This window comes from Bos indicus x Bos taurus, chromosome 14 (genome assembly GCF_003369695.1).
Source record: "Bos indicus x Bos taurus breed Angus x Brahman F1 hybrid chromosome 14, Bos_hybrid_MaternalHap_v2.0, whole genome shotgun sequence".
NCBI lineage: Eukaryota > Metazoa > Chordata > Mammalia > Artiodactyla > Bovidae > Bos > Bos indicus x Bos taurus.
Genome location: NC_040089.1, coordinates 36647627 through 36673952, shown reverse-complemented (window position 1 = coordinate 36673952; position 26326 = coordinate 36647627). Strand labels below are relative to the sequence as shown.

Below are 26326 nucleotides of genomic sequence, written 5' to 3'. Positions count from 1 at the left end.
AAGTGCCTCAGAGCCCTAAGCCTGCTGCTGCTGCTGCTGCTAAGTCATTTCAGTCGTGTCCAACTCTGTGCGACCCCATAGATGGCAGCCCACCAGGCTCCCCGTCCCTGAGATTCTCCAGGCAAGAACACTGGAATGGGTTGCCATTTCCTTCTCCAATGCATGAAAGTGAAAAGTGCAAGTGAAGTCGCTCAGTCGTGTCTGACTCTTCGTGACCCCATGGACTGCAGCCCACCAGGTTCCTCCGTCCATGGGATTTTCCAGGCAAGAGTACTGGAGTGGGGTGCTGTTGCCTTCTCCAGCTAAGCCTAATGTGCCACAACTACTGAGCCCATGTGCAGCAATGCTATCCTGAAGCCCACGCAGCTAGAGCTTGTGCTCTGCAACAAGAGAATCCACACAGTGCAAGCAGAGAGCGCCCCGCTTTCAGAAACTAGAGAAAGTGAGAGAGTAACAGGCAGGAAGGCCAGAGGTTCCCAAGCGGCAGGAGAAAATAAACTGCAAGTGGCAGATGTTTTTCCCCTACTCTACACAAAATTAAAAGAGCCTTCTTTTGATTCTATGTTGATGACACCTGGTTCTGCCTTGAGCTAACCAATGCATTTTTCTTACGTTAATGAAACTGTGTATTTGCTTTGGAATTTGCCTTTCTTCAAAATGGTTCTGCCTAAGATTAATTTTTTCTTTTCTTAAACCTTGGGCTGATAACGGCTCAACAAACCAGTATTCCTCTCAATTGTTTTATGGCCAGGGGGATGACACACCTCATGCCATCCTGTCTCAAAAGTGTATATTGTGGGAGAGGGGCCCTGTGAGATGGCTAAACTCCCTCTAGCCTTGAGCTGTCTCTCTTATCTGATTAATAGCTTTCTAACAGACATAATGGGTTTCCCTGTGGCCCCAGTGGTAAAGAATCTGCCTGCAATGCAGGAGAACAGGGTTTGATCCCTGGGTTGGGAAGATCCCCTGGAAAAGGAAATTGCAACCCATTCCAGTATTCTTGCCTAGAGAATTCGATGGGCAGGGGAGCTTGGTGGGCTACAGTCTGTGGGGTTGCAGAGAGTCGGACAGGACTGAGTGACTAACCCAAGCAACAGACATAAAACACCTTGCTAAAAACTAGCAAAGGGGCACTCTTTCTGTTCCCTTCTGATGTCTATGTCAGAAGCTTTCCCTATCTCTATTACACTTTAAAACAACTTTGCTACACAAAAAGCTCCAAGTACCCCGGATCAAAATTCTTTCCGCTGAAGGTCACGAATCCTGGCTTAACACATGACTGGAAGCAGCAACCTTTCAAAAGGCTGCACAGCAGTGAAGACTGCTGCTCTTCCTCGTGGTGCACAGGCCCTAGGATGCCAGGGCTTCGGTAGTTGCAACCCTCGGGCTCAACAGCGTGGACTCAGTAGTTGTGCTTTGGGGCACTTAAGTGGCAGGCGGATTCTTAACCACTGGACCACCAGGGAAGTCCCATAAAATCTTTTTAAAAAGAAAAAATTCAGAGTATAACGGACCTTCTGTGTGTGCTAAGTTGCTTCAGTCATGTCTGACTCTTTGCGACCTCATGGGCTATAGCCACCAGGGTCCTCTGTCCGTGGGATTCTCCAGGCAAGAATACTGGAGTGGGCAGCCATGCCTTCCTCCAGGGGACCTTCCTGATCCCTAAGGGATCCCCTAAGGCTCCTGCATTGCAGGCAGATTCTTTACCGCTTAGCCACCGGCGAGCCCACAACTGGACCTTAGTACTAAATAAAGATTTGACCAGCATTGCCTTTCCAAATTAACCAATTATTTGACTAAGCAGACTGAATTGACTACTTTTTGTCAGCCCTGGTGATACCTATACTCTTTCCATAGAGGTCACTATGTAACAAATTCTTTGATTAAAAAAAATATATATATATAGTATAATTCCTCCCTTGCAAAGATTTTCAATTAAAAAAAAAAACAACTGAAATTCTTACTAGCTCCCTTGTAATCCAAGTAGGCAGAGGAGCCAAGCATGAGATGGGATGAGGGCCAGAGATCCAAGAAGCTGGTGTGAAAGCTACTGCACAAATACAAGTAACATTCATGCATGTGGCTTAGTGTGTTTGCTCTTTTGGTTTCAGGAATTTCTTCCGATTTCAAAAATCTAAGATTCCACTCCTTGCTCCCCACAGAGCGCTGATGTGATACCTGCTCGGACTAAACCCATATGAATCAGGAAGCTTACAGCAGGGCACCACTCAGTTGGAGGATGATGTCTTCTTCTGAGTCTGTCTTTCATGGCCTTTCTTTTGAGTAGGAGAGCCTGGACTTCTTTCTGTGACAGCTTTTTAAATTTTTTTTTAAATATTTTAATTTTAATATTTCACAAATTTGCATGTCATCCTTGTGCAGGAGCCATGCTAATCTCTGTATTGTTCCAATTTTAGGATATGTGCTGCCAAATGAATTGAGCATGACAGCTATATTTTTTAAAAAAGCAATAGTATGGGAATTTCCTGGTAACCCAGGGCTTAGGGCTCTGTGCTTTCACTGCCAAGGCCTGGGTTCAATCTTTAGTCAGGGAACTGCTGCTAAGTCGCTTCAGTCGTGTCTGACTCTGTGCGACCCCATAGATGGCAGCCCACCAGTCTCCCCCGTCCCTGGGATTCTCCAGGCAAGAACACTGGAGTGGGTTGCCATTTCCTTCTCCAATGCATGAAAGTGAAAAGTGAAAGTGAAGTCGCTCAGTCGTGTCTGACTCCTAGCGACCCCATGGACTTCAGCCCACCAGGCCCCTCTGTCCATGGGATTTTCCAGGCAAGAGTACTGGAGTGGGTTGCCATTGCCTTCTGCGAGTCAGGGAACTAAAATCCTGCAAACCACACAGCAAAAAAGTAAATAAGTAAAATAAGCAAAAGCAAACACTTTCAGGCCTCTGGAAGCCCAAACCCAGAACAGCACAGCATCCGTTCTTCCATGCTTAGTTGGTCAAATGGAGCCATGAAGCCATTACAGATTCAGTGGTGGACAAGTAGGCTTCACTTCTTGATTGGAGGAGGAATATGCCTGCATCAGGATGAGATGAACTGTTGAAGGCTAGCCTTGTGAACAGGGCTTCCCAGGTGATGCTAGTGGTAAAGAACCTGGCTGCTGATGTAGGAAATGTAAGAGATGAGGGTTCGATCCCTGGGTTGGGAAGATCCCCTGGAGGCAGGCATGTCAATCCACTCTGGTATTCTTGCCTGGAGAATTCCATGGACAGAGGAGCCTGGTGGGCTAAGGTCCTAGGGTAGAAAAGGGTCAGACATGACTGGAGCAACTTAGCACACACCCACACATTCTTGTGAACCACATACCAGAGTGTCTGACTGAATGTGGAAAAATCAGACACTGGAGTCAAAGGGTTAGTCTAGGGTGGTTACCCAAGCAGAGCTGTATCTAACAGCCAAAATGACTCAACATGAGAGAGGGCACCTAATACGTGTTGTTGTTCAGTCATTCAGTCATCACCATGGACTGCAACACACCAGGCTTCCCTGTCCTTCACCATCTCCCTGAGTTTGCTCAAACTCATGTCCACTGAGTTGCTGATGCCATCCAACCATCTCATCCTCTGTCATTCCCTTCTTCTCCCGCCTTCAATCTTTCCCAGCATCAGGATCTTTTCTAATGAGCCAACTCTTCAAATCAGGTGGCCAAAGTATTGGAGCTCAGCTTCAACGTCGGTCCTTCCAATGAATATTCAGGGTTGATTTCCTTAAGGATTGTCCTGTTTGATCTCCTTGCAGTCCAAAGGACTTAAGAGTCTTCTCCAGCACCACAATTCAAAAGCATCAGTTCCTCGGCTCTTAGCCTTCTTTATAGTCCAGCTCTTACATCCATACATGACTATTGAAAAACCCATAACTTTGACTATTCATTTGTTCTAGCTACATTTCAAATCCTTAGCAGCCACCTGTGGCTGTGCTGTGCCGTGCTCAATTGCTTCAGTCATGTCTGGCTGTTTGCAACCCCATGGACTGTAGCCCACCAGGCTCCTCTGTCCACAGGATTCTCCAGGCAAGAATACTGGAGTGGGTTGCTGTGCCAGAATACAAATGTTTCTGTCAAGTAGAAAATCAAGTAGAAGGAGACAACATAAGAACAACAGTTGAGAGTAGGTAGACTGTTCTGCATATGGCATTTTCCTGTTAGCTGGCTGTGAGATGGTCAAATAGGAACTTCTACAACCTCTGTAGCTGGGGGGAATGTTTAGCTTTTACACAACAAGCACCGTGGAGGCCCATGTGTCTTCCCCAAAGGTCTTTCATCCTGACCAGACTAATGTAGAATCAATCCTCCCACTAAAAGGATGAGATCATAAAATACCCCTTTCATTACCACAACCTGGGCAGAACCCAGAAGCAGATGGCCAGACAATATGGAAGCTCTAATTAGGGAGAGAAAACTGCAGGACCTCCAAAATAGAAGGAGACATCTTCCCTTGGTAGTAACTAAGCAGTTGTAGGCATTTTGCAGAGCATTTTGGAAGAAAATAAAGGCTTATTTTTGTCTGAGTGTGCTATACAAGGTCCTGGTGAAATTCTACTGCTCCAAGTGCTTTTTTTTTTTAAAACCATACATTCTACAGGGAAGTATTTTTGGTTTTGATTTTTAAAGGCTTTGAAGAACTTCTGCTATTCCTAACCCTGGAAGGACTGAAAGTGAAAAACATTTCGATTTTATGCACTTAATGTTCTGTGGTCCATGCAGACTCTCTTGACAACCTCTAGTAGTATTATGACAGTAGCAAAGGTAATAATAATAAGCAGCTGGTATTTAAGAGAGACATTTAGCTTTTGTAAATGGATGTTCACATTTATTATTTATTTTTATCTTAGTTTGTCTCCTTGGTGGAGCTGGGTTTCCCATAGCTCATGCAACTCTAGATATGCTATAAGTATCAGAAACTGAAACAGGAAATTCCCTAATGGTCCAGTGGTTAAGTCTTGTACTTTCACTGACAAGGGCCAGGGTTCAATCCCTGATTGGGGAGCTAAGATCCTGCAAGCCATGGTTAGCCAAAAACAACAAAAAAAGAGAAACTGTGCAAAAGGAAATGATGGCATCTTTGTGTGTATTTCCTTTTAATTATTTGGGCATTTTATTATTCTCTTCTCCAGTCTGAAAGTTCACTATTTTTAGTGAAAAGCAAAAAACATCACATTTGGAAGGCAAAATTTAATTAGAACCTAAAAATGCTAGTTTTGTTCTTCTATTGAGAGTCATTATTTCAGTAGTTCCTGTATGTGTTCCCATTAACACACAAAATGAAAAGTTGTGTGTTATGGGTTTAATTAGGCTTACTATTTAAACTGTGTGTTCAGAGATTATTAAGGTTTATTTAAAGCTAATGAGTACAGTGGTCTTTAATAGTTGACTCAGGGAAGGAGAGAAAGGGTTGAGGGAGCGCATTCCTAACTCCCCCACTTTGGAGAGCTACTGTGGAGCGCGGCTATAAAGACCCCCTACCCCTGAACTGGGACTGCCCTAGTGGTCTGGTGGTTAGGACGCCTTACTCCCAAGGCAGGGGGCATGGGTTCAGTCCCTGGCTGGGGAAGATCCCGTATGCCCAGTGGCCTGGCCAAAAAAAAAAAAAAAATCCCCACCGGTTCCCAGATTGCAGATCAGGACTGTGTGGGGCCTAAAGCTGTTACTCCTTCAGGGACTCAGAAGGGGTCTTGTAATGAGATGCTCTGAAGCTAATGCTGTACAGTTTTTTTTAAAAAACTATGTTAAGTAGTTTTTATGTTAAGTTTTTATGTTTTTATGTTAAGTAGTTTTTAAGTATGTTAAGTAGTTTTTAAGTATGGAGAAGACAATGGCAACCCACTCCAGTACTCTTGCCTTGAAAATCCCATGGACGGAGGAGTCTGGTAGGCTGCAGTCCATGGGGTCGCTCGGGCATGACTGAGCGACTTCACTTTCACTTTTCACTTTCATGCATTGGAGAAGGAAATGGCAACCCACTCCAGTATTCTTGCCTGGAGAATCCCAGGGACAGAGGAGCCTAGTGGTGTGCTGTCTATGGGGTCTCGCAGAGTCGGACATGACTGAAGCGTCTTAGCAGTAGCAGCAGTAAGTATGTTTAGTCTATTCCCGAACATGGTACAAATATGGATTTCTTTATTTTCTATTGGAAAAACACCAGTTGACCAGTTAATCTGCAGCCTTAACTAATCTCCTAGGTGATAGCACTAAAGATTTTTCTTCAAAAAAATAAGGAAACATTTGAGAGGTATCAACCCACAAAAATGTTACAAAAGAAAATAATACTGTTAAGGTTGTGATAAAAGTGATATCAAGTGACTCAGTTTTGTTTTTGTATCCAACAACAACCGTTGTATCCAACTCTTTTGCGACTCCCTGGACTTTAGATCGCCAGGCTCCTCTGTCCATGGGATTTCCAGGCAAGAATACTGGAGTGGGTGCCATTTCCTTCTCCACTCTGTACAGTTTCATAGGTAGTGGGTCCTGCTGGGGCTGGAAGAGTGATGAGGGCTGGGCTCCACTGAGCAAGACAGGTGAGTGGGAAGAAAGACTGCTGATGATAGATGGGAGCCAGTCTTCCAAAAAGATTGCTTTCCAAAACAAAAATGAATACTCTGCTTTTATTTTTCCAATTTTTAGTCACAGCAATTCGAAAATAGCAACAATTATAGGGCACATTTCATGCCTGGACAGAAAACTTGAACAAAGTGAAAAATGGTCTCTGGGTCTTTCTGATACTTGAATATTTTCTGCCTATTATTTTGCTCTTTTTGAAAAATAAACCTAAATTGTAGTGAAATAGTATCAACTGAAATTTGACTCTGTTTTGGGCATTTTTTTTGTCACAAGTTTAAAAGGAAAGAAATTACAAATTTGAGATTTGTACTCAATCTGGTTGTCTTTTCCCTGCCTGAACCCAGCAGGGAAATTTCAGAAGCCTCAACACAGCTAAAGATGTTGGAGAAGAGAGTAGGTTGCTGTTCACAAAAGCAGTGACTCCTCATGCCGCTGTGTTGAGAGGGTTACAACACAGTAGCTGAAGACAATGGTGTAAATGGCAATAAGAAAACACTTGTTAGCTCTCATTTATTCTCTGAGCCTTAGCCTGAATGTCTAATCCTCTAAAGACCTTCCCAGGAACTGCTGAGTGCTTATCCTCTGATCTCCCTTGCTCAAATTTTTCTTAGGCTACTCAATGACTTGCTCATTTAACCTTTAAGTCCAGAAGGATAAGGAGTATGCTTTAAGGCTTCCCACCAACCCCGCTTTGCTTTTTAACACCCTCCCCCCCACCCTCAGTTGCTAACTGGTTTATGATAGACTTTTAAAAATTATATGGAGGCATTATCATTTACATAAAATAAGATGCACTCATTTTAAGGCACTTCTATGGATTTTTGATAAAGGTGTATGCCTATGCAACCAATAATTGCCTTTTTCTTTCAACACTTTAAATGTTTCACTTCATTTTCTTCTTGCACATGTGGTTTGTGATGTAATTTTTATCTGTGATTTTTATCCTTGTTCCTCTAGAGGTAAGGTGCTTTTTATTCTGAGAGATGTTGCTTGCTTAGTAATGGCCAACACTTTTACTAATATAACAGTATCAGACACTTCATGTATGAATTCTGTAATGCTCACACAGCCCTATGAGGCAGGGTCTTTTATTACATTTACAGAAAAGGCAACAGAGAGGTTAAGCAATTTGCCCAAAGTCACACAGGTGTAATGGTCAGAGGCAGGTCTTGGACTAGACACTCTGAATCCAGTGTCTACCCTCTAAATCAATACACTCCAGTATCTGTGGCTTAGAGATAGGCTCCGAGGAACAAAGCCAGATAAAAGAAAGACTTTTCTAGCGTTTATAGAGCGATAATAACAAGCAAATTTTCTGTGGAGTCATTGCTATTGTTCTCAGAAATCACAGATGTGTAAAAGAGAATTTAGAGATCACCCAGGCCAATGCTTTCATTTTTACAAAGGAACTGAGACCCAGAAAAACCAAACGCTAGAGTCAAATGTGGCAAGAACAAGTTGTTGTTGTTTTTTTTAAATACTCTGAAGTCGCAGATAAAATGAGTTTTAATTTAAAGATACAAAGTTGAATAAAAGAAGAAATTTCTTAATAGAGCAGTTAAGCACTGGAGCAAAGAAAATTATGGACGCTCTTCAACTTCCCTAATGATTGAAGAGGTGTTTGCCTAAAACAGAGGCAATAAACCTGGGACAGGTAGCCATCTGTTGTTTTCTCTGTCCAGTTTCCATTCACTCTTCCCTTAGCAATGACATCCTGGTTTTCCTCAGGGAAACACTGCCCTCCCACCCTCTCTGTCCACGTCCATACTTGGGTGGGGATGATCTTTCCCAACCCGGCCAACCAAGGCTGGGCCAGTAGGCTTTGCATTCCCTTGGGTGCAGTGATTGTTCAGCATTGGACAGAGCATACAGGCAAGGAGATTCATGTCTGGGAATATTAGGGAGGCATACGTTCTCATTCGAGTTTCTGAGAGAACACTTGTTGGGAAGAAACTGCTTGAGAATGGAGCCAACATAGAGAAAGCAGAGGTGACAAAGGGTATCATTTGAGCCGCTGGATCCAGCCCTGCCTAAGACAGAAATCCCTGCATTTTTGGATTCTTGAGTCCATATGATTGTAGTCATCGGGAACGTTCATCTGGTGCTTCTTAAGTGTCAGGCAATGCTATAGGCGCTGTAGGTGAATTATCTCATTTAGTTCTCACAACAGCCCTATTAAACTGTTATTATTTCCATTCTATAGAGGTGACAGCTGTGGTATGGAAGGGTTAAATCAGTTGCGTAAGGTACAAAGATAATAAATGGTGAACAGGAATTTGAATTCAGGCCATCCAACTCTTAGACTCAAATTTTTATTTTTATTTTTATTTTTATTTTTTTTGAGAGGGGTCAGCAAGCTTCCAAAACGCCTCAGCAAAGCCCAAGGACTGATAGGAAAGAAGCAGCGAACAGCTGACCCGGGCTGCGTGGACTTGGGGACTCTCAAATTTTTAATCATCTACATTTTCATCAGAGTCTAAAAAACAGCTCTGGAGACTCCCATGGTGGTCTAGTGGTTATGAGTCTGTGCTTCCACTGCAGGGCCTGTCGGTTTGATCCCTGGTCAGGGAACTAAGATCCTGCATGTAGCTCAATGTGGCCAAAAATAAATAAAATTAAGTAAAATAAAATAAAAACCCAGCTCTGATTCAAAAAAAGACTAAAACCCACTACCATACACTTTTAACGTACAGGAAATAAATTGTTCCAGATCTCTTCTATGATGATAGCTGCAGTTCTATATTGCATTGCTTTCATAGTTTCCAAAAACAAAACAAAACAAAAAAACAACATGAGAGCTGACTTCATTTTTAAGTCTTTGCATCCTGGTTCATCAGAACAAAGAGAGTGGTTCAAACTTGCTAAAGCAATCTTTTCCTTTACAAATTTAAATCAGCCTGATTTTTCTATTGATGATTAAGCCACTAATAATACTTTGGGTTTTAGAATTGCTTGGCCCATTTAAAAATTCTTGTATCCTCTGAGTCCCCTCACTGTTCACTTGAAACTATCATAACATTGTTAACTGGCTGTGCTGTGCTTAGTCGCTCAGTCGTGTCCCATAGACATGACTCCATGTTTGGCTCACCAGGCTCCTCTGTCAGTGGGGATTCTGCAGGCAAGAATACTGGAGTGGGTTGCCATGACCTCCTCCAGGGAATCTTCCCAACCCAGGGATCAAACCCAGGTCTCCCGCATCACAGGTGGATTCCTTACCATCTAAGCCACCGAGGAAGCCTACGAATACTAGAGTGGGTAACCTATCCCTTCTCCAGGGGATCTTCCTGACCCAGGAAACCGGGGTCTCCTGCATTGCAGGCAAATTCTTTACCAGCTGAGCTACCAGGAAAACCCTGTTAATGGGGTATACCCCAGTACAAAATAAAAAATTTAAAGTTTGGAAAAAATAAAAAAATATTGCAGCCTCATTGTTAATCAACTATACTCCAAAGTAAAAGAAAAGTTTTTTTTTTTAAAAATTGCAGCCTGAAAGGCAGTGTAGACCATTTCTCAGAACTAAAGGAATTCCCTCTAGTGCAAATCCCTTATTTCCTGGGTCGCTGCTTCCATCTTTATTGGTCTTTCTGAGGGTGGCTCATTCATAAAACAGTTACATTTATGAAGTCTCCGAAATGGGCTTCTGTTCTCACAAAGAGGAAATGGTTCTTTGGAGAATAATGGCTGATTACCTGTTCACCGAGAGCAAAGTTTTCCATTTGCACAAAGAAGAATTTTTAGCCTGTTTTAATGAAATTTCTTTCAGTGCTTCAATGTCTAGGAATTTCCCAGGGTAATTTCAAGTAAACGTAAGAGAAAATTCAAGGGCCTGGAAAGTGTTTGAGAGGTGGTTTTGGAGGCACATTTGGAAGCAGAATGTTCTCAGTTCAGAGTCAGCACTGCAGGGCATAGAATCCATTGCCTTACCTTCCCCTGCTCCTCAGTCCTTTTTACCTTATAAATATTTCCCGTTAAACTCTGACCCTAACACAGAGATAAGAGCAAGGTGGGCTGTGATCAGGGTTAAAGAAAAGGAAGGAAGATGAGCCCAGATGCAGCACCCCTATCTCCATGTCGTGCATATCTCTGTTTAGATTATCTGTTACTCTCTTGTATCCAGCTGCAGCCTTTGCCATGTTGACTTAAAAAAAAAAATTTTGCACCGTGTGAGAATTGAGAGTTAAGTTTTATTTGGGGGCAAAATGAGAACCGCAACCTGGGAAACAGCCCTTCGGGTAGCTCTGAGAGCTACCTATTCCAGAAAGGCAGAGGGGAAGGTCAGCATATATGTGATTTTGGTGCAGGGGAAATACATGCAACCAGGCACCTATTTTTCCAGATGATTTTTCTAGTCTCATGAAGTTTTCTGCTAGTCACAAGAAACAGTTGTCACCATGAAGGATTTTCATGCTTTTCTAGATATGCAGAGATACAAGAATTGGACTCATAAAATCAGCCCCTGAAAATATCTATCAGAAAACCTGTCCTGTCAGTTCCCCCGCCCCTGCCCCCTGGGACAGAGTACCTCATTTCTGCTCTCTACCCTGAACTCCTTCAGGGGGTGTTGAAAGTCAGCATCTGCAGCAGCACATGATTTAATCCTTATAGAGATAGATGGCAAGGGCCCATGGCAAGTGCCAATTTGTAGACACCCACTTTACTGAAACTTTTTCAACTTTTTTTTTTTAAAGTTTCAAGTGAAAAAAATTCAAATTGTGCAAAAAATTTACAGCAAAAAGTACTACATCTCCTCCCTCATCCAGCTCTCAATGCTCCAGACTCTTTCCCAGAGGCAACTCTGGTTACCATTTCCCTTTTTAGTTAGGAACTTGTTTTTGAAGTGGTGATCTAGGGACTTCCCTGGTGGTCCAGTGGTTAAGAATCCACCTTCCTGTGCAGGGGATGCAGGTTCAATTGCTGGTCAGGGGACTAAGATGCCACATGCCTCAGGGCAGCTAAGCCCACGTGCATCTCTACTAGAGAGCCCACAGTCTGCGAGTAAGATCTGACACAGTAAAAAATAAAATAAATACTTTTTTTTTTTTTTTAAAGAAGTACTGCTGCTACTGCTAAGTCGCTTCAGTCGTGTCCGACTCTGTGCGACCCCATAGACGGCAGCCCACCAGGCTCCTCTGTCCCTGGGATTCTCCAGGCAAGAACACTGGAGTGGGTTGCCATTTCCTTCTCCAATGCATGAAAGTGAAAAGTGAAAGTGAAGTCGTTCAGTCGTGCCTGACTCTTAGCGACCCCATGGACTGGAGCCTACCAGGCTCCTTGGTCCATGGGATTTTCCAGGCAAGAGTACTGGAGTGGGGTGCCATTGCCTTCTCTGAAATAAGTACTAACTACCTTAAATTTACTTACTTTCTTTTTTTTTAAAACAGCTTTATGCAATTTATTCTCTGTACTGGGATTAGTGTAACCACCTGGATATTCATGGTGCAGGGGAGGAAAAACTTTCTCTCTACCCTCCCAGATTTGATAGCTGGATCTATGAAACAAACTGACAATGGGCAAATTGATGGGAGAAAATGTCTACAAATTTATTTTTATTTTTTTAGGCTGAGCCCTGTGGCATGTGAGGTCTTCGTTCCCCAACCAGAGACTGGATCCATGCCTCCTGCATTGGGAACACGGAGTCTTAACCACCGGACTACCAGGGAAGTCCCTACAAATTTATTAATTTTTAGTATTACATGCACAGGGACATCACATGAAAAATGAAAAAGTGAATATCCAAAAAAAAAAAAAAGTCCAGGAGATTTGAGAGCTTATATAACATTTTAACTGGGGAAGATGAGAGATATTGGCCTTTTAGGGGAGAATAAGTGAGTTTTAGTGATGATGAATGAATGGGTGCCAAGAAAGATAGATGGGAGGTATAACAGTTTATGACAAAGTTTGTCTGGGTGTGGTATCAATTTCTAGTCTCCTCCCCATGAGAAGAGTCCAGTCTCCCCCGGTTGGTGAAAGAGGGGATGGGAGGATGGGGAAAAATTGTTGGTAGGGGTCATATGACAATTGAGTTCCTTTTGGAGGATCTGTCTTTAGGCAGATAGGAGAGTTCAGAGAAAGCCTTTCCCTACATTTGCTATTCTTTAACTACTTTCAGCTCAAAATAAGTCAATACATCAGTGTATTTGGGGTGGCAAGTCCTAAATTCCTTCAAAGGACATTTAGGTCTCTTCAGTGTTGCTCTTCTAAACTAGGCTACAGTGGGATTTCCCTAGTGAGCCAGTGGTTAAGACTCTGTGCTTCCACTGCAGGGGGTGCTGGTTCAATCACTGGTTGGGAAATTAAGATCTCACGTGCTGTGCTGTGTTGCCAAAATTAAAAAAATTAAAAAAAAAACCCTAAAATAAACTAGGCTGCAGTGAACTTCATACACATGTAGTTTTGCTCATATGGGAACATTTCTTTAAGATCAATTCCTAAAGTATGCATTCCTAGGGCAAATCAAATTTTCATCTTTTAATAGATATTGCTAAGTTTTCCTCCAAATAATTAAAAAAATTTGTTTATTTTTGGCTGCACTAGGTCTTCCTTGCTGTGCTCGAGCTTTCTCTAGTTGCAGTAAGTGGGGGCTACTCTTCTTTACTGTGCGTGGGCCTCTCATAGCGGTGGCTTCTCTTGTGGTGGAGCATAGGCTCTGGATTCATCAGCTTTAGTAGCCATGACTCATGGGCTTAGTTGCCTTGCAGCATGTGGGATCTTAATTCCTGGACCAGGGATTGAACCCAGGTCCCCTGCATTGGCAGGCAGATTCCTAACTACTAGACCATCAGGGATGTCCCTCCTCCATATAATTTATATGAATTGATACTCCTACAGTGTATAAGAATGTCATTTTTTTTTTATGTTCTAAATATGAGGAGATACAAGAATTAGGCTTATAAGATTTGCTCCTGAAATTATCTATTTGAAGACTTGTTTTGCCAGTTTTTCCCAGAGCACAGAGTGCCTTATTTTTGCTCTCCATCCTGAACACCTTTTTGGAGAGGTGCTGAAGGTCAGCAGCTGCAACAGCACATGATTTAATCCTGGTAGAGGTAGATGGCATGTGTGAAGCTTACTGAAATGAATTAGAAATACCCCAGAATAATAGGATAGTTAATTCTTAATTAACCAGCAACTAACCCTAACCCTAAGTTCAGTTCAGTTGCTCAGTCGTGTCTGATTTTTTTCGATCCCATGGACTGCAGCACACCAGACTTCCCTGTCCATTACTAGCTCCCAGAGCTTGCTCAGACTCCTGACCATTGAGTAGGTGATGCCATCCAACCATCTTATCATCTGTTGTCCCCTTCTCCTCTGCCTTTAATCTTTCCCAGCATCAGGATTAGTTTCTAAGGAGTCAGTTCTAAGGAGTCATGTAATCTTTTTGAGTAGTTATTTGGTATGTCAATCATAAAGGAGATCAATGCTGAATATTCTTTGGAAAGACTGATGCTGAAGCTGAGACTCCAATACTTTGGCCACCTTATGTGAAGAGCAGACTCATTGGAAAAAATCTTGATGCTGGGAAAGATTGAAGACAGGAGGAGAAGGGGATGGCAGAGGATGAGATGGTTGGATGGCATCACCGACTCGATGGACATAAGTTTGAGCAAGTTCCAGGAGATGGTATAGGACAGAGAAGCCTGGCTTGCTGCAGTCCATGGGGTCCCTAAGAGTCCGACACGACTGAGTGACTGGACGACAACAACAACAACAGTTTGTGTGTGTGTGTGTGTGCTCAGTCATGTCTGACTATGAGATCCCATGAACTGTAGCCCACCAGGCTCCTCTGTCCATGGAATTCTCCAGGCAAGAGTACTGGATTGGGTCACCATTCCCTTCTCCAGGGGATCTTCCAAATAAGACAACAGGCCCAAAACAGAGCTGCTTATACTACACCCCACATCACCAAGCTGAAATTTGATTACAGTTTCGACTCCTCCAGAAATGGAATCTTAAACCATGTCCATTAGAAATCACCTGATCAGCACTAGTTAGGTCATCTGCCTTATAGATGTCCCCTGTTGTCCCCAAAATGAAAATAACTTGCAATCACCAACCCATTTTTTGAACTTAATGTAACTGCCTTGTTCCCATTCCCTTCTGCGTATGAAAGTTTTTAATTTTGGACAGCTCCTCTGAGCTCCTTGCTATCTGCTAGACTGGATGCTGTCTGATTCAAAGGGATCTTTGCTCAAATAAACTCTTAGAGTTTTCAAGATGCTTTTTAAACTTTTAACAAGAGGAACATTATTTAAACTTTACCAAAGAAAGCAATTCTAACAGACTCATTCTGTGTCATCATTCTGAAAGGGACGAGTAAAGGTCACTCTAAAACATGCCACTTTGTTGTGTGAATTATTTTTAGCTGAAGGCAGCAAACTCAGGAAACACTTTTACTTCTCCCTTAACTATGTAAAAGAATATAGATGGGGACCTGGCCAAGACATTATTATTATTATTATTATTGTGGCCTCGCAGCTGGTGGGATCTTAGTTCCTGGACCTGGGATCAAACTCAGGCCCCTGGCACTGAGAGCACCAGGTCCTAACCACTGGACCATCGGGGAATTTCTTATTACTGGAAAATGACTCTTTATTAGAAATTCTTATCTGCATGGCAAGGGAGACATCTAATTACCAAACATCTATTTTTCTTATTGGCCTGTGAATTACCTTCCTCACACTTGAAACCCTGGCTCCCACCCCACTCCTTAGTTCAGGATAATATGCAAGCTTCAACTCCCTGACTGTCTTTGAGGTCTCCTATTTTTTATGGGGCTCCCAAGTGTACAAAGTTCCATTTTTTTCTTATATTAATCTATCTTATGTCAGTTAAATTACTAGACCAGCCAAAGAAGGGTGGAAGGAAAATTTTTTTCCACCCTAGTAGTTCTGACTCTTACTTCTTATTGGTTGTTAGTCTAGGTAAGTTGTTCCCCGCCACTTCCCTGGTGGCTCAGTGGTAAAGAATCTGCCTGCAATGCAGAAGATATGAATTTGATCCCTGGGTCAGGAAGATCCAGGGATGAGATGGAACTGGCAACCCACCCCAGTATTCTTACCTGGGAAATCCCATGGACAGAGGAGCCTGGTGGGCTACGGTCCATGGGGTCGCAAAGAGTTGGACACAACTTAGTGGCTAAACAACAAGAAGTTGTTCTCAACTGTCTGGCAACATTTTTTTTCCATTAAAAAAAAGCAAATTGGCTTTATTCATTGACTCAAGAAGGAGGCAGCATCCCATTTAGCAAGCAGAATGGCATTCAGAGGCATTGCACAAGATGATGGTAGGTATTTATAAGTAGAAAACTGCATGGGTCACAAAGGTTGTTAGCAAAAGAAAAGAAAGGATTGCTTCAGGATAGGTCATCTTCTTTTGTGGGGTGGGGCAGGGGGCAGAGAATGGCAGGAGTTTTATTATTTCCTGACTAGAATCAGGAAATGCCAGTGGTTTAAAATTCCACTCCTGGGAGAGGTGGAAACTGCAGTTAGATTGGGTATTAAGTCTAGATGGGGCTTACCACAAATGACTCCATTGTGAATTTGTGTATTTCTTTTTAACAATTCACCCCCTTTTTTTTTTTTTTCTTTTGCAATTCTTTTTTTATTTGGAAACAAAATATTTATGTTTTCCTTGTGTCCTCAAATCTACTTAGTCAAAAATCTGCCTCCACTATATCCTTCCAAGTGTCTACTCACTGACCACATGTCTACTTTGGGTAGGGACAATGACAATAATAGCTAACATTTACATAGCATTTGCCAGGTGCTATTCTTTTTTTTTTTTACATACACATGGAAATTTATTTTAATTATGTAAAACATTATATAGTAGCAGACTCATTCACTTAAATATAAACTTTTTTGATTTCACAGTCATAAGTCAAGTCAACAATTCACCCCTTTTGATCAAACTCTCAACCTGAGAGATGTGATAAAAATGTAGGCCTTGGTGTCGCCCTCAGCCACCACTTGGTAGGCTCCGTAGTCCTCTCAGCTTTTTTGGTCTTTGATGTGGTGTCCATTGGTTGTGGCTTTTTGCTTAACCCTTGTGATGGTCACAGGTTATGGTTCCAGTTCACAGTCTCTAAGTCTCTAAGTCATTCTCTTTGTTCCCTTTTTGAGCTTCCTGTAGCAGGGTGATCGTTTGTCTGGTGGTTAGGGGCTTTGAAGAAGCATTTAAAGCTTTTGAGAGAATAACACATCAGGGGGATTTATTATCATAACTATAAGCAGGATAATTCCCAAGGTTTGAAGTATACTTCAGAGTCACACTCTCGAAGTCTCAAACCAATCAAACAAGTCAAAGAAAGACCTTGTTGAGAGAGCCACTTTCTTCTTCTTTTTTGCCTCACAGCTTGCAGGATCTTAATTCCCCCACAAGAGACTGAACCTGTGCCCTCTGCGTTGGAAGCATGAAGTCTTAACCACTGGACCACCAGGGTAGTCCTCCTGGCAACATTGTAAATTATTTCCATTGGGGAGTGCTACTGGTATCTAGTATTTGAGGGTGAGGATGCTATTAAACATCCTGTAATCACAGGATACCCCGCGACAACAAAGAATAGCTCCACTAAGATGAGAGTTGAGAATGCAAACGGATGATAAACACCTGTTTAGATAGAGAAAAATAGGCTTGAATGGCTCCCAAACCAGAACTGAAGTGAAAGATGCTTTTTTTTTCTTTTATAAATATATTTCTTTTTTATTTATTTTATTTATTTATTTGTCTGCACTGGGTCTTAGCTGTGGCATGTGGGATCTAGTTTCCTGACCAGGGATCAAACCTGGGCCCCCTGCACTGGAGTGCGGAGTCTCAGCCACTGGACCACCAGGGAGTCCTAAAGATGTTTATTTCTGAGTTCAATGCATTCTGCTTTGCTTCTTTTCTTCTCTAAATTTTGGGCAGAAATGCTCCCTTCATTTTAAGACTCTAATTTGTTCAAAATTAACCTAGGGTATTAGCCAACTGTGGGATCCAGGTCTGCTGACATGCATACCTTTACTTCTCTCTTTTAAAAACAACCAGAAAATAATTATTATATTTTGGCTGCACAGTGTGGCTTGTGGAATCTTAGTGCCCCGACCAGGAATTGAACCCTGCACCCTGAGCAGTGAAAGTGCAGAGTCCTCTTCCCTGGATGGCCAAGGAATTCCCAAGAACCAGATTATTATTGCTCCTTCACTTAAATCTTACTCTTCTTCCCTGCCTTATGATCCAGAGCAGTTAATAACTTTAAAGGATGTCTGCATCCACTCTATTTAATCTAGTGGGTGGAATAATTTTGAGGGGGAAACAATAGCTAATTTCCATTTTCATATTGCATCACAAAATGACGCACCTCCCCGTGTCTGTTACAATGATCCTGACCAAGTCATATCTACCTTGTCTGTTAAAATGATCCTGACCAAGTCATATCTACCTTCAACACTAACGCCTCAAAAGTAAAATTGCTGTTTTGTACATAACCTCATGCCTCATAAAAAAGATACTGTTATATCTATTTCAAGATTTTCTTCAATTTTCAGTTCTTACATAAGGAAAGAGTTGTTTGGTGACACCTGCCTAAGTTTTATTCTAGCTGTCCATTCTATATAATTTTCAATATTATGTTTTGACTTTTATTAATCATTTTCCCATGTGTGTATGTGTATGTGTGGCATCATTAGACATACTTAAACTATGCTAATTGGGCACTTTGGGCTTAGTCGCTCAGTCGTGTCTGACTCTTTGTGACCCTGTGGACCGTAGCCCACCAGGCTCCTCTGTCCATGGGGATTCTCCAGGCAAGAATACTGGAGTGGGTTGCCATGCCCTCCTTCAGGGGATCTTCCCAACCCAGGGATCAAACCCAGGTCTACCGCAGTGTAGGTGGATTCTTCACCGTCTGAAGCACCAGGGAAGCCCGTTTTAGCTTAGTAACACTAAAACGTTTTGCTTATGAGCTTGTTGATGGCAGGGGCTGTGAATCTCAGAGGCTGTTTTATCACGAAGTTCCTGAAGCTAAAACCTTAGGGTGCCTCATAGTTATAGTTATTTCTTCTGAGCCTCATGTTCACCTCCAGGGACTTGGGGAGGAAGAAGCCCTAGCCACACACAGAAGTCATGACCTGCTGCTTTTGACTGGAAACTTTGGAAGCAAGAATACTATTTGAATAATTTAGATAAGAAATGAGGGTCTGAATAGGACCCAACAAGACTCAAAGGAATGAAAACAATACATGGTAATTTAGAATTGCTTTTCATATGCATTGTGTGCTATTGTTTCCACTTGGCTTTGTATTACATGAAAGGAAAAAAGTTCACACTAGCTTAAATTGTAAAAGGAACTTACTGGGTCAAAAGAATTGATGCTTTGGAACTTTGGTGTTAGAGAAGACTCTTGAGAGTCCCTTGGACTGCAAGGAGATCAAACCAGTCGCTCCTAAAGGAAACCAGTCCCCAATATTCATTGGAATAACTGATGCTGAAGCCGAAGCGCCAATATGTTGGTCACCTGATTCGAAGGGCCAACTCATTAGAAAAGACCCTGATGCTGGGAAAGACTGAAGGCAGGAGGAGAAGGGGATGACAAAGGACAAGATGGTTGGATGGCATCACTAACTCAATGGACATGAGTTTGAACAAGCTCCAGGAGGTGGTGAAGGACAGGGAAACCTGGTGTGCTGCCACCCATGGGATCACAGAGTCGGGCACGACTGAGCAACTGAACACCAAAGTTGGTTCAGAATGTGAAAACTCCAGGGCCAGTAATAACATCAAGTGTGGCCTATTTCATAACTCAGGCCATGTGATGACCACAGCCCACAATCTCTTCATCCCTCTACTCTGCCATCAGTGGGGCCTTCATCCCTCATCACTTCCCTGAACGCTAACCACTCTAGACTCCTCTGCATCACTAAATTAGAGCTGCCTCAGTTTCAGGCTTCTTGCATAACTTTGTGTTTCTCTTTAGGAAAAATCATAGGAAAAAAAATTACATACAAAGAAGCCTACGTTTTAGGTTGCAAAAGGAAATCACAACAAACTACAAATGTTAAAAGCTGACAAATATCAGATTATTACAGAATCAGCATCATACTTTATTATTAGTTGACTGGCTGATATATATGTCTAGAATATCTTCTTTCTACATGTTAGGCTATATAATCTTTGAACAGGACTCCCCAGGTGGTGCAGTGGTAAAGAATCTGCCTGCCATTGCAGGAGACCCAAGAGACCTGGGTTCAATCCCTGGGGTGGGAAGATCCTCTGGAGTAGGAAATGGCAACCCACTCTAGTATTCTTGTCTGGAAAATTCCATGGACAGAGGAGCCTGGCGGGCTACAGTCCATGGGGTTGCAAAGAGTCGGACATGACTGAGCACACAATCTTTGAACATCTCTTCAAATGATGATTTTGTAATATTTTCTGTAGAGAATATAGAAGTTAATTCAATCTTTCACCTATTAGAGTTGATTTTTAAATTTTATTATTACTTCCAGCTTATAAAAAATTTTCCCCCTACTGTTTCACAACTTGTTTTTGGAACTATCCCTTTTGCAAATTCCTCCATAGTTTCTTGCTTAGGTGAAGTATGAATATTTGCTGTTTCCAGAACACACCAAACACTTTTGTATCATTAATCACAGTGTTCCTCAAACTGAGTGTATTATTCTCCTTTCTTGGCTTTTTCAGAAGCTTGTTAGCATGTAAGTTGCTTCCTTTTTGAAGCCTTCTGAGATTTCCTTACCTAATTTCTATGTCTCCTGCCGTGTCACTGCACTCTGCTTCCACTTCTCTCTCAGTATTTACTTTACTTTGTCTTTTTTTCTGTTGTTGTTGTTGTTTTAAATTTTTTGGCTGTGTAGTGAGGCATTTGGGATCTTAGTTCCCTGACAAGGGATTGAATCTGCACCCCCGCAGTGAAAGTGCAGAGTCTTAACCATGGTAATGCCAAGGAAGTTGCTCCTTCTTTTACAGATGACAATTTACAGGATATCTCATAAAAGGGTATAGGCTCTTCTGGGGCAGATGCTGTGTCAGTTTCTTCTATGCTTTCCCCACAAAACCTGGCATAGTCCAAGGATCCCAGCTTGGCATGACTCATTTAGTGAGTCCTTATAGGTATTTTCTAAAAAGAGGTGCCTAGCTACCACCCACTTTGACAGTCTTAGGTTCTGAACCATTAATCTTGACTTCCTTAAGATTACTGGTGCTCTCATCTTTATAGGATATCAACTTTTCCTTCCCCCCTTTTCCATTCTTATCTTGCTCTTTGGATGAAGGCACTTTTCATTCAATAAATGTTTATTGAGCCCCTTCCAGGTATTGGAACTGATGCCGAATACATACCTGGCCTCTGTGTACAGGTATCTAACCAAATCTCAGAGACAGATTTTTGGGTGTAGTAGAAAAAAAATGGCTTTATTGGTTTGCCAGGCAAAGGGGGACAGCGGCCTCCTACCCCTCAAAACTGTATGTCCCAACCTGGGAGGATTTGGTGAAGTGTTTTATGGCAGTTGTTCCAGGGCAGGGTTGCTGATAAAAATTAGAGTGTGTGCAGGGCCTGCACGCTTTTAATCTGGTCCCAGGTGGTCTCCTCTGGAATGAAGATTGCTGTGATTAAGGCTCAGTCATGTCCAACTCTTTGTGACCCCCATGGACTATAGCCTGTGGGCTCCTCTGTCTGTGGGATTCTCCAGGCAAGACTATTGCAGTGGGCTGCCATGCTCTCCTTCAGTGGATCTTCCCAACCCAGGGATTGGTTGGTTCCCAACCCATCTCTGTGGTGTCTCCTGCAGTGGAGACAGATTCTTTACCACTAGCACCACCTGGGAAGCCCAAAGAATGCTAATATCTTCCATTTGTTGGGGTTTTAGCTCTGTTAAGAGCTCAAAGATATTGTTATGTATATCCCTTGAGGGAGAACCAGGGCTTACCTGGTGGCTCAGATGGTAAAGAATCTGCCTGCAAGGAAAAAGACTCTGGTTTGATCCCTGGGTCGGGAAGATCCCCTGGGGAAGGGCATGGCAACCCACTCCAGTATTCTCACCTGGATAATTCCATGGACAGAAGAGCCTTGTGGGCTACAGTCCACAGAGTCGCAAAGAGTTGGACATGACTGAATGACTAACCCTTTCCTTTCCTGTATCCCTGATTAGTAACTGTTCAAATCTGCCCTTTGGATGTTAGGGAAGGTTATGGGGACTGGAGTCTATTCTCTACAAGAAATGGGAGGCACTGAGAAGCTTCTGTGCCCAGGAACCGCATAATGTCCTGCTTGGTTTCACAACTAGAGATGAGCAAGCAGTTTAATCTTTGCCTGCATGAAGTGCTTATTCTGGTTGGGGTCGGGTGGTAGGAGTGGGAAAAACAAACAACAAACAAGTGAACAAATAAATACATGAGAACATTTCAGAGTGTGATAAGTTCTAAGGAAAATAAGCCAGGAAGATGTGATACAGAACAATGTGGTTAGTGGTCAAGAGCTAAGTAGTGGGGAAGGCTTGACATCAATAGGTACTTATCTTCTCTACTAAGGTCACTAGAGTTGTCTGGGGTGATGCCCTTCCTGACTCCCCAGATCCCATGTCCCATTCTTGGCACTGCCCCTGATGATGTGAACAACAGACATGGGGCCAAGAAAGGCTTGTACTCTTGAAGTGGAAGCATCCATTTAATGTAGTCAGTGCTCTGCTGGGAGCTGGGCAAGGTCTCTGAGGAGCCGCAGTGCTTAGGACTCATGATATGCTAGACTTTCTCTTCTGGGTGATTTTTTCCAAATGCCATGCAAAAGGAAAAGGAAAGAAACAAAGACTGAAAATTCTGTCAGTGAAAAGATGGGAGACTCCATATCTTTTTTTCCTTCTATAGCTCTTGATTTGATAATGATCTTAATAATTTGTAAATTGCTATTCCAGCTTCTTAGTTCTCCTGTGCCCCTTTTTTTTTCTTCTGTTTCAGCTGGCATGTGCTTTCTCTTTCTCTAAGTTAATCAATGGAATATGGAATTCTAATTTATTTGGGAAGAGGTATGTCAGTCTTACTCTGAGTGATGGTGGAGATGGGGACAAAGAGCCTAATAGGTGGGACTTTGCCTTATAGTCAAGGATTTAAAAACAGATAAGTCCAGGTGGTTCTATGTAACAGCACATAAACACTGGGAATGACATTATCTAAAGATGAGAAATAAGAATGGGATTTTCCTACTTAAAGCTCTAGCTTCTTTGGGAAATGGCTTTATAGTAAGCATTACAAGGACATTTCTTGCTGAAATCAGGTGCAACATAAATGGTATTTTCCTGAATTATAATTAGGAATAATTTTGAATTCCTATAATGGAAAAATGTTGTCTAATATTATTCATAGTTTTTCTTTTTTTAAAAAGAACACTGGAATTTCAAAATCAACTGGTTTCTGCAAGTAATAAATGTTCATGAAATTACACTCATCCTAAAATAAGGCATTTTGCCACAAACTAATTGATCTGTACACATTACAGTGAGTCATCTGTGTGAGTTTCCAGGACTTTACCTTTGCAACCATGTCTAGCTCTTGCATTGAGGTATTTTTGACAGTCATTCTCCAAACAAGATTTGTGCTTCAGCACAAGTAGATGGGTGATTAATAGAAGTTTAAAAATATGTTTTTGCAAATTGCTTGCTGCCCCTCCCCCCTTTGCCAATTTGTCACCTGTGCTAAGTGGATACGGAGACAATTTAATGAATACAATTTACCACAGACTTGAGCAAAAAAATAAATTTGATTCTGGAGCACCACAAATTACAGAATCTCGGAAATGAAAAGAACACTGAAAGGTCATCTGGTTTGTCCTTCTTCATTCAGACAGGTTTGCACTTCTCATTATAGCCTTGCAAGAATCTATCCTAATTCCAAAGACATCCTGGGAAGCTGATTTCACCAGCTCTCTCGTTATCGCTAATGTGAAGCATCCATCACTTGTAGAAAATTCGTCTGAAGGACATCTAATTTCCTCACATTGGAGTTTATTCACATTTCCTTTAAATGAGTCTTCAGTGATGACCACATAAAATTTCTGTTAACCAACTGCTCTAGGGAAACGAAATTGCGGAGGTAGTGCTTATAAAGCTCTCAGAACAGGGTGTGGCATGTAATAAGCTCTCTTGACACGTTGCTACCTGCTAGGTCATTTCAGTCGTTGTCAGATTCTTTGCAACCCTGTGGACTGTAGCCCACCAGACTCCTCGGTCCATGGGATTCTCCAGGCAAGAATTCTTGAGTGGGTTGCCATGCCCTCCTCCAGGGTATTTACCCAACCCAGGGATAGAACCCGTGTCTCGTACGTCTCCTGCATTGGGAAGCAGGTTCTTTACCACCAGCAGCACCTGGGAAGCCCTCCGGACACATTAGTTGCCAGGATAACAATTATCATGATCATCACTAGAGAAGGAGAGGTCAGAGTCCCTGTCTGGTATAAAGGAACATGAAGTCGTTTTGGGATTATCTGTTTTGCCTGCCTGGTAGTAGTTGACTTAGCTATTGTATCCTGGCTCACTAGAAAGGAGTGTGTAATTAATTGTTGACATAGGAGCGGGCAGGGGGCTGGAAGGAATGGCTACACTTGTGCCAGCTGTTTGCCACTCCCTGATGATGTCTACAAGTTCTTTGGGGGCAGGGAGCCCATCTTATTAGTCTTGAGTTCTTGGTACTTAGCATAATGCCTAGCACAGAAAGACACAGTATGTAATAAACACTTACACATTAACTATGATAAAGATCACTCAACAGAATTTTTATGCTATCATGTGAGTATGATTGGGCTTTCCAGGTAGCCCTAGTGGTAAAGAATCCACCTGCCAATGCAGGAGACATAAGAGACTAGGGTTCAATCCTTGGATCAGGAAGATTCCCTGGAGAAGGAAATGGCACCCCACGCCAGGATTCTTGCCTATAGATTCCCATGGACAGAGGAGTCAGGCAGGCTGTATATAGTCCATTGAGTCGCAAACAGCCGGACACAACTGAAGCAACTGAGCACAAGTGAGTATTATTCCTGTATTCCAGTATGGTGTTATAACTAAAAAAATTGTTTTTCTTGTATGTACTGCTGTTTCTCAGGTCAGACCTAGTTCTGTTTTTGTTGTTTTGTTTGTGTTACTTTGGCAGCACTGCCAGGTATCTTAGTTCCCCAGCCAGGGATCAAACCTGTGTCCCTTGCAATGCAAGCCCAGGGTCTTAACAACTGGACTGCCAGGGAAGTCCGGAGGCCTCTTTCTTTCTTTTTATTTTAATTTTTTACTAAAGCATAGTTGATTTACAATGTGCTAGTTTCAGATAGGTGTATAGCAAAGTGCTTCAGTTATACGTATATGTAGATCTATTCTTTTTGTGTGTGTCCATTCTTTTCCAGAGTCTTTCCTCATATTTTTTAGCCCTCTTTTATCCTCCACCCCCCCACCTTTTTTTTTTTTTTACTTTGGCCAGAGTGGGCGTGGTGACTGTGCTCTGAAGGTTATCTGTGAGTTACAGAGACCAGAATTAAACTTTGTGTCTTGATACATCCTTGAGCCTTGTGATGAATTCTGTGTCAAGCTCTGTGCCCATGCTTCCTGGTGGCAGGCTGGTTTCATTTGTATGTGAAGCATGATGAAGTTCAAAGTCAGGGAAGGTTTTACAGGGTTTCAGCCAATGGAATCAGAGGCTTTCACACAAAATTTTGCCCTGATTATGGTTGTTGCCCACTTTGCAAATAGAGCTCTAAAGTTCTTGCCATGGAGCTTCATCATCTTATAAAACCATCAGAGGAGCCATACAGGTTGAGAAATGAAAATACTGGCGCTCAGTTTTGGCTCTGGCACCCTCTCTGCTATTCGGCATCAGCCTGATTCACATTGTTAACCCATCTGTTTTCATGAGGTTCAATATGGGAAGGATGGAGAAGGAAGGAAAATCTTTTTTCATTTGCTCAGAGGAGATGCCAGACTACTATGTCTCTTCCCATCTCCATCATTTTTGTGGCCCAGATCGTGCACTGTAGGGTTCATTTTTCTAAGGCTGAGGGTGGAGGCTAAATGGGATCCACTGGAGCAGAGAGAAGGGACCAGACCAAAATGGTGAGAGTTTAGGCTTCAACCAGGTCAACAAGGGGGAGGAAATGAAGGTTGCATCTGTACCATTTCTTGTGAGAGAGATGGAATTCTAGGGATGGGTGACTCTACCCTTGCTTCTCTCTTAGTCTGTTTCCTGAACTTTCTGAGAAGTGCGTGTGTGCTAAGTCATTTCCATTGTGTGTGACTCTATGCAAACCTAGTCCTCCAGGCTCCTCTGTCCATGGGATTCTCCAGGCAAGGATGCCAGAATGGGTTGTCATGTCCTCCAGTAGAATTTGGAAATGGAGTGTGGTGGACAAGATTGAGAAGCTCACATGGGAGAGGATTTGTATTTCCTTCCTTGGCTATATGGCCCTTACCCAGTGCCCACCCTCTGGGTGACCAGAGAAGCCAAAGGACATTTTGACTGGAAGGGCCACTCCTGCATGATACAGTTAAGCCTGGAAAGAGTGTGGGTACAGTAGACTTTGGTGGTCGTTCCTTCCTGATCCACAGTTTGGACCTTGAACTTCAACCCAGAGGGAAGGGCTCTTGCAGATTGATTGGTGAACACCTTGCTCCTGGTTGAATTCTCAGAATCCAGCACTGAGTTTCTCTACATCGCCTGCCCCAACCTCTTATGCCCAGAAAAATGCACCTTTTATGTACTTCCTCTGTTAACCCTGGAGGAGGGCATGGCA

General features: G+C 42.5%; 1 non-coding gene across 1 annotated transcript; it reads right to left on the bottom strand.

Annotated features, from left to right (window-relative positions):
* Positions 1 to 2337: 2337 nt before the first annotated feature.
* Positions 2338 to 2445, bottom strand: LOC113904539. Its single transcript, XR_003514559.1, has one exon. It is a non-coding gene; the product is annotated as a U6 spliceosomal RNA (small nuclear RNA).
* Positions 2446 to 26326: the final 23881 nt, after the last annotated feature.